This window comes from Arachis ipaensis, chromosome B05 (genome assembly GCF_000816755.2).
Source record: "Arachis ipaensis cultivar K30076 chromosome B05, Araip1.1, whole genome shotgun sequence".
In the NCBI taxonomy this organism is placed as follows: domain Eukaryota; kingdom Viridiplantae; phylum Streptophyta; class Magnoliopsida; order Fabales; family Fabaceae; genus Arachis; species Arachis ipaensis.
In genome coordinates this window covers 38545100-38554029 of record NC_029789.2, presented here as the reverse complement: position 1 = coordinate 38554029, position 8930 = coordinate 38545100, and positions in this window count along the sequence as shown.

The following is an 8930-nucleotide window of genomic DNA, read 5'->3' as shown; positions in this document are numbered from 1 at the left end:
ATTAAGTCTGTTGCACAAATAAAAATAATTAATTTTTTTTATGCTTATTATTTTAAACTAATATTTTTTTCTTTCTATTAAGAGAGTGTGCCAACGAATCTTCGCGAGTCGATCTAGCCTTTCTTTTGCAACTTGCCTTGAAATTCTATCTCGAATTTCATCTTGAAAAATGAATTGAACATCTTTCCAATTCTATTCCTTAATTGCATGAATCTTGTCTCTTCCGAGATGAGCCTGAACTTATCTTGGTATACCCATGTAATCCTTGAATCTTAGGAACTTAATCTGAATGGAGTTGCCCACTTTCGCAAATTGTATTCTATTGAGATCAGTTGAGACTTACCTGATTCGCTATGCCTTGTTCTCTCTATCAAGGTCTTGATTTGAATTTCTTTTTTGAGATGCACCTTGGATCCTCTTCTTGTGCATTTTGTCATTTCTGTACAACTCTGTTTGACCGCATACAAGACCTTTTTCTGATTTTTTGTGAATACCATTTGTGTTGTTCATTTGAACCTAACATCTTTTTGAAAATCAACTCGTGCTGGAATTTGCGTCACACACAACTCTTAGATGCAACTATTAAAACGTTAGTTCCTTAGAGCAAGACTTCTGAACACGGGGGATGAAGCATGTAAGTATGCAACATCAAGGAGAGTTTTGGAGCCTTAATTCTTGCCGACCGTATTGCCTATGATTAAGTTGACTCGCAAGGATGCACCATTTGTATGGACGCCTGATCGTGAATAGAGTTTTCAAACTTGGAAGGAGAGATTGATTACGGCACCAACACTTGTATTACATGAACTTAATGAACTAATTAAGGGTTACTGTTATGCGTCATTGAAGAGCTTAAAATGCGTGTTGTTGCAACATTATGATGTAGTGACGAACGCCCTGAGCAAGAAGTTTTTGAATGATGCTTCGATGTTAATTCAGGAAGAAGAAATATAAGTGAGTTGGAATCCTGAGTTGGGTGTTGAGAAAGTAGATAGAGGTATCAGACTGCACCAATTACAAATTACAAGAGATTGTAAGGCCAAGAATTTGGAAAAATTAAAAAAAAGATCAAGGGAGACAAGGAAGGAACTTGGAGGGATAACGGAAGGGATTTGGAGGTATAAATAAGAAGAGAATTAATGTGCCTAATATCGTAAGTTAACATGTAAACTATTGTCTGAAGCTCACAAGAACCCATTTTCAAACTCACCCTAAAGTTACTGAGATGTATCATAAATCAAAGAAGACATTTTGGGTGGCCAGAATAAAGAATGATGTGGCGACGCATGTGACTCAGTGTCTTACATGTTATAAGATGAACTATTCACTAAAGGAATTGGCGAGACTATACGTCAAGAAGGTAGTGAGGTTGCACGGTGTGCTAATCGCATCTGTGTTGATATGAACCCAGAGAATCAAGCATTTTAGGTCCTGAAATAGTAGGCGAGACAACAGAGAACAAATCAAGCAAATTTGAGTTAAGATTCTCACTACGAAAAGCCGACAGAAGGGTTATGCGAACTTGAGGAGAAAACTTTTCACATTTGAAGAAGGAAGTCCTGTATTTGTGAAGATTACTTCAACAATTGGAATTTAAAGAGCAGTCAAAACTAAGCAATTGAGAAACCCGGAGATATTAGTCCAATCAAAATTTTGAAGAGGATTGGTGGCCGTTGGCATATCAAATAGTTTTATTGTCGTATCCTTCGAACCTGCATGACGTACTACACATTTTGCAAAATTTGGGAATACATTTTTGATGTGACTTATGTCTTACGACCTGAATAAGTTCAATTGAAGAAGCATTGCCGTTCAAGTGATACCGGCTAGAATTGACGATACCAGTGTTAAGCGACTACGTGGAAGAGAAGTCTCGTTAGTAAAGGTTGTTTGGAATCAAACCGTAGACGCGAAAAATATGAGGGAGCTTGAATTGGAAATGATGAAGGGCTAACCGTACTTATTCTCCAATAACTGAATTTTGGAGACAAAATTCCTAATTAGGTGGGTATGATGTAAAACCTGCAGAATTAATAAATAATTGGCCAATAAATTAATTATTATTCAAAAAAATTGGGAAATTTATATTTATAGTTTAGAAAGTATACATATTTAAAATACGATTTTTGACACTAATTTTAAAAAGTTTGGCCCAGAATTGAGCCAATGGACTGAATCGATTGAACCGGACCTATATTGGATCCAAGGTCCAACCCTTATCAGCTCCATTCATGAGCCTTCAACTCATTAATCACACCAAAGGGGGAGGGGGGCGAATGTTGGAAGTGAAGAGGGGAGAAAGGGTTTGGGAAAAAACACTATTTAACAATAACTTCTATCGCACATAACTTTTGATCCGGATCTCCTCACCACACTATTTGTGACTGATAAACTATTATTTTATGGTTTATCTTGTGCTAAATTGAGTGGTTTTTATCAGTTATTCGCACACTTATTCATAAAAACTGCATGGTTTTACAAATCCTTCCTAATTTTGCTCCATGATTGAAAACTTGCTTCCTAAGCCTTTAAATTATCAATTTTTAATTTTCCTTTTTACCATTCGATGCCGTGATATGTGTGTTAAGTGTTTTCAGGCTATAAAGGACAGGAATGGCTTAGAGGATGGAGAGGAAGCTTACAAAAGTGGAAGGAACACAAGAAACTAAGGAGCTAAGCAGCGAGGGTCGACGCACATGCATAATTGACGCGTGCGCGTGCATTGGCGCATCGTACATCGACATGTACGCGTGACGTGCGTCACGTGCTGCAATTACAGAAGACGCTGGGACCAATTTCTGGGCTATTTTGGACCCAGTTTTTGGCCCAAAAACTCAGACTAGAGCCAGGGGGCAGGCAGAGACTCAAGATACATTCACATTCACTTAGTTTGAGTTTTTGGAGTTTTTTGAATCTTAGAGAAAAAAACACTACTTCTTCTAGGGTTCTTAGATTTTAGTTCTATGCTTTTGGATTGGATATTGAGAGAGCTACTTCTACCTTTGATTGAAGTCCTCATCGTTATAGTTTGCTTTTCTATTACTCTACTCTTTTGTTTTCCATTTAATTGTTCGTGGTCATATATGGATATTATTACTTTTGGGAATTAATAATGCAATGAACAATTTTTACATTTAATTCCATTTCTTGTTTGATTTCCTCCAATTAATTATCAGCTTTAGAATTTTCTTTTATTAATTTATTTTAATTACTATGTTTCTTAACTATTCTTATTCCATGTTGTTGAAAAATGGTATTCATGTTATGATTTAAAGCTCTCAACTTGGCTTGGGAGTTGATTAATTGGAACTCCTTGAGTTGAAAAACTCAAGTATTAATTTGTAATTGCGATTGCTGGCTAACTCACTTTTCACTAACTCTAATCCTTCTCTAGGAAGGGATTAGGACTTGTGAATCAGAGTTAGTGTACCTTCCTTTGCAACTGCAAGAGGATAACTGAGTGGAAGCACAACCTTTTACTATTATACTTGGGAAAGTCAATGATAAACCACTATTTTATGGTTTATATTATGTTTAATTGTGTGGTTTTATCATGATCCTTACCCACTTATTCATTAAATTAGCATGAAATTATAATCCCTTCCTGAATTTATAACATGTTTGAAAACTGCTTCCTAGAGACTTTAATTATGTATTTTTAATTCCCCTTTATTCTATTCGATGCCGTGATCTGTGTGTTGAGTGTTTCAGACTTCATAGGGCATGAATGAGTTGGAGATTGGAAAGGAAGCTAGCAAAAATGGAAGGAACACAAGAATTTGAGGAAATAACCAGCGAGAAGTGACGCGGTCGCATGGCTCACGCGACCGCGCGAAGGAGAGCGAATCGAAGTGACGCGGTCACATGGCTCACACGGCCGCGCAGATTGGAAAAGCTCAGGCGACGCGGTAGCGTGGACGACGCAAACGCGTGGCAAGGAAAAGCACAAATGACGCGTCTGCATGGATGACGCGATCGCGTGACATGTGCGATCTGCATAATCTGCAAACTTCGCTGGGGGCGATTTTGGAACTTATTTCGACCCAGTTTTCGGCCCGGAACAGCAGACTAGAGCCAGAGAATATGCAGAAATAAAACACAACATTCATTCTAGACAGTTTACAGTTTTAGATCTAGTTTTTTCTCCTCTAGGTTTTTCTCTCTAGGTTTTAGAATTTTAATTTTGGGAATTAATCTTAGCATTGGAACATTGAGAAGAGTTATTTTTCCTCATCAAGACCTCGTCATTCTAGTTCGTTCTCTTAACTTGGTTTTATTCTTCCATGTTCTTTGCTTTGTTCAATTTTGTCATTTGAATACTTTCATGATTATTTGATACAAGGATTATTTCTTCTATTTTAATTTATTTCTCCATTCCAATAATCATGTCTTCTTTTAATTCCCTTTCATGTGTTATGGATTTATTATTTGCAATGAGTGAGTAGTTCCCTCACTTGATAGGGAGTTGAATTGAAAGGAACTCTTGAGTTGGAAGGATTGAAAGAAAAATTGTAATTGGGTTAACTGTTGAATTGTTATCTAATCACTAACATCAATCCCTTTGAACTAAGTGGGTTGCAACTCGTGAATAGTTCTAGCATTCTAACTTGTTTGACTTTCCCTTACCTAGTAAAGGATAACTAAACAGAACAACCATTAATTACAAATTAACCTTGAGATCATTCCATCAATAATAGAGATTCCAACTAATCAACTCCCAGTCAAGGCTTTTATTCATATTATTTAAATTTCCCCTTTTTAATTTTCCCTCTACTTAACTCAACTTCTTGGAACATCTGATTAATAAAATAGCACACTTTTTTGCAACTCGTTGGGAGACGACCTGGGACTTAAACTCCCAGTAATTTTTAATTTAAACTCTCTGTGACATATTTCTAAATTGATAGGCAGATTTTCGGTGAGTTAAGAACTATACTTGCAATGTAACTATTTTAATAATTTTTAATTCACCAACTTCTGCCCCTCATCAATTTTTGGCACCGTTGCCAGGGAGTTGTAATTAAGTGCTAAAGTTATTAATTAGAATTTATTTATTTGCATTTTATTTTATTTTGCTGCTATGAGCTGCATGTTTCTTCCGTCAAATGACGCGTTCACTTCCTGATCCGCGCTTGCTAATATTCGATCCTGAAATTGAAAGGACTATTTCACGAATAAGGCGAGAACAGCGTCGGTTAGTCTGCTCTGAGGGCGGATCTGAAAGTGAACTTGAGGAAGAAACCAGCCCCCGTTCTACTGATTTGGTTATTTTACGTGCAGAAGACATGGCAGTTAGGAGAGTTACCATCCAGGAGGAAGGAGCCCCTGATTTTACAATGTAACCGTTTCAAGCGCATCATCCAGCGGTAGCTACAGATTTTGAAATAAAGACCGCACTGCTAAATTTGATGCCCAAGTTTCATGGCCTACCTGCTCAAGAGCCTATCAAGCACTTGAGAGATTTCCAGGCAGCCTGTTCTACTGTCAGGCGTGATGGTACTGATGAAACTTCAATTTTGCTGAAAGCTTTCCCCTTTTCTCTTGAGGGAAAAGCAAGAGAGTGGTACTACACTCAACCTCTAGCAAATGTATCCAACTGGGATACACTCAGAAATGAGTTTTTGGAGAAATTCTTTCCATCTGAAGTTACTGATAAACTGAGGAAGGATTTTTCTACAATTGTTCAGGATGACAATGAGACTCTCTTTGAATACTGGGAGCGCTTCAATAATCTTCTAGAAGCATGCCCCCACCACAGGATTGACAAGATAGTGTTACTTAGCTATATCACACAGGGCATGAGGCCCCAAGATAAGACCACATTGGAAAGTGCTAGCAATGGGTCTATGAAGAAGTACAAGACCACTGATGAGGCTTGGCAATTGATCAGTGATTTAGCTGAATCTACTAGGAACCACAGACAAAGGCATGGCCGTTCAAAAGCCGTTGAAGAAGTATCCTCTAACAGAGAGACTGCTGCTCTAACTCAAAGTATATGTGAGATGACCAACTTGCTGAAGCAGATGCAATTGAATCAACAACAAGCTCAGCAAGCTCAACCTCCTTCGCTACAGCAAAACCAACAATTAGTCCCGCAAAGAATTTGTGGAATCTGTGCTTATTACAACCATTACACTGATGAATGCTCGCAGCTCCAACAAGAAGACAACATGGTGGCATCCACTCATAACTTCTATGACCGCCCCAACCAAGGGTACAATCAAAGTGGAAATAATAACCACAGATGGCAGGACAATCCTAACCAGAATTGGAGGGACAACAATAATAGAAGAGGCAGAGATAATCACGGAAATCAGAGGTGAAATAATAACAATAACAGGTAGCAGAATCAACCTTACAGAGCACCTCACTTGAGGCAAAACCAAGGACCACAGAACAATCAATAGCAGACATCTCAATTTACTCATTCTTCTTTATCTCCCAATGAAGAGCTACTACAATCTTTTGAGCGAAGACAATAGACCATGGAAAACAACATGAATAGTATTAACACCAGTCTGAATGGTCTCACCTCTACTCTGCAAGCTCTTATGTCACAGATTAGATCAACGCAAAATTCTAGTAACCAACCTTCAAGCTCCACTGGAATCCCCTCTCAACCATTACCCAATCCAAAGGGAGGCATTAATGCCATCACCCTAAGGTCTGGAACCACACTGCAGGAGAGGAGTCAGGAGGAATCAAGCCCACCAAAATACACCTCAGCTGAAGAGGTAGTAGAAATAGAAGATGTTGAAGAGGAAGAGGACATATAGGACATAGATGAAGAAGAAATAGCTCGACCACAGGAGGAAGCACCAAAAGGCGCAGACACCACAGAAAACACTACTCCTATTCCATTTTCACAACTTGCAAGGAAGCCCAGGAAGCAGCTGGAACCCGATCCTAAAATGGTAGAGATATTCAAAAAGGTCGAGGTAACTGTTCCTCTTTTTGATGTTATTCAGCAGGTACCTAAATACGCAAAGTTTCTAAAAGACTTATGTATCCATAGAGACAAAATTAATGAATTAGAAACTATTCCTTTAGGTAGTTCTATATCTGCTTTAATGGGAGGATTACCTGAAAAATGTAGTGATCCAGGTCCTTGTATAGTTAGCTGTACTATTGGTGGTGTAGTAATTTATGATTGCATGTGTGATTTAGGAGCATGTGTCAGTATAATGCCTTTGTCTATATATGATATTTTGAGGCTCCCTCCCTTAAAAAGGTTGGCAGCTCGTTTTGTGTTAGCAGATAAAAGCATTATTACAGTGGCTGGAGTTGCTGAAGATGTTTTGGTGAACATTAAGGGACTTACATTTCTCACTGATTTTTATATCTTGGAGATGCCCCATAATGATTCAGATAAGCCATCATCAATCCTACTTGGGAGACCATTCCTAAAGACATCAAAATTCAAATTGGATGCCTGATGAGCGGATAATTTATACGCTTTTTGACATTGTTTTTAGTATGTTTTTAGTAGAATCTAGTTACTTTTAGGGATGTTTTCATTAGTTTTTATGTTAAATTCACATTTCTGGACTTTACTATGAGTTTGTGTGTTTTTCTGTGATTTCAGGTATTTTCTGGCTGAAATTGAGGGACTTGAGCAAAAATCAGATTCAGAGGTTGAAGAAGGACTGCTGATGCTGTTGGATTCTGACCTCCCTGCACTCAAAGTATATTTTCTGGAGCTACAGAACTCGAAATGGCACGCTTCCAATTGCGTTGGAAAGTAGACATCCAGGGCTTTCCAGAAATATATAATAGTCCATACTTTGGCCAAGAATAGATGACATAAACTGGCGTCCAACGCCAGCTTTCTACCCAAATCTGGCGTCCAGCGCCAGAAAAGGAGCCAAAACCAGAGTTGAACGCCCAAACTGGCACAAAAGCTGGCATTCAACTCCAAGGAGGACCTCTACACGTGTAACACTCAAAGCCCATCCCAAGCACACACCAAGTGGGCCCCGGAAGTGGATTTATGCATCAATTACTTACTCATGTAAACCCTAGTAGCTAGTTTATTATAAATAGGACCTTTTACTATTGTATTTGGCATCCTGGATTGTATTTTTGATCCTGTGATCACGTTTTGGGGGCTGGCCATCTCGGCCATGTCTGGACCTTCACTTATGTATTTTCATACGGTAGAGTTTCTACACTCCATAGATTAAGGTGTGGAGCCAAGGGTGATGCCTCCAGACGATTAGCCGTGCCGTGACAGGGCATTGGATCATTTTCCCGAGAGATGACCGAAAGTAGCCATTGACAGTGGTGATGTATCACATAAAGCCAGCCATGGAAAGGAGTAAGACTGATTGGATGAAGATAGCAGGAAAGCAGAGGTTCAGAGGAACGAAAAGCATCTCCATTCGCTTATCTGAAATTCCTACCAATGATTTACATAAGTATCTCTATCCCTGGCAATGGCGCCAAGAACATGGTGCCAATACCATGGTTCACAACTTTCATACAACTAACCAGCAAGTGCACTGGGTCGTCCAAGTAATACCTTACGTGAGTAAGGGTCGAATCCCATGGAGATTGTTGGTATGAAGCAAGCTATGGTCACCTTGCAAATCTCAGTCAGGCAGATATAAAATAATCATGGTGTTTTCGAATTTAATATAATAAAATAGGGATAGAAATACTTATGTAATTCATTGGTGAGAATTTCAGATAAGCGAATGGAGATGCCTTCGTTCCTCTGAACCTCTGCTTTCCTGCTATCTTCATCCAATCAGTCTTACTCCTTTCCATGGTTGGCTTTATTCAAGGGCATCACCGTTGTCAGTGGCTACATCCCCTCCTCTCAGTGAAAAATATGCTCACATGCTCTGTCACAGCACGGCTAATCATCTGTCGGTTCTCGATCATGCTGGAATAGGATTCACCCTCCTTTTGCGTCTGTCACTAACGCC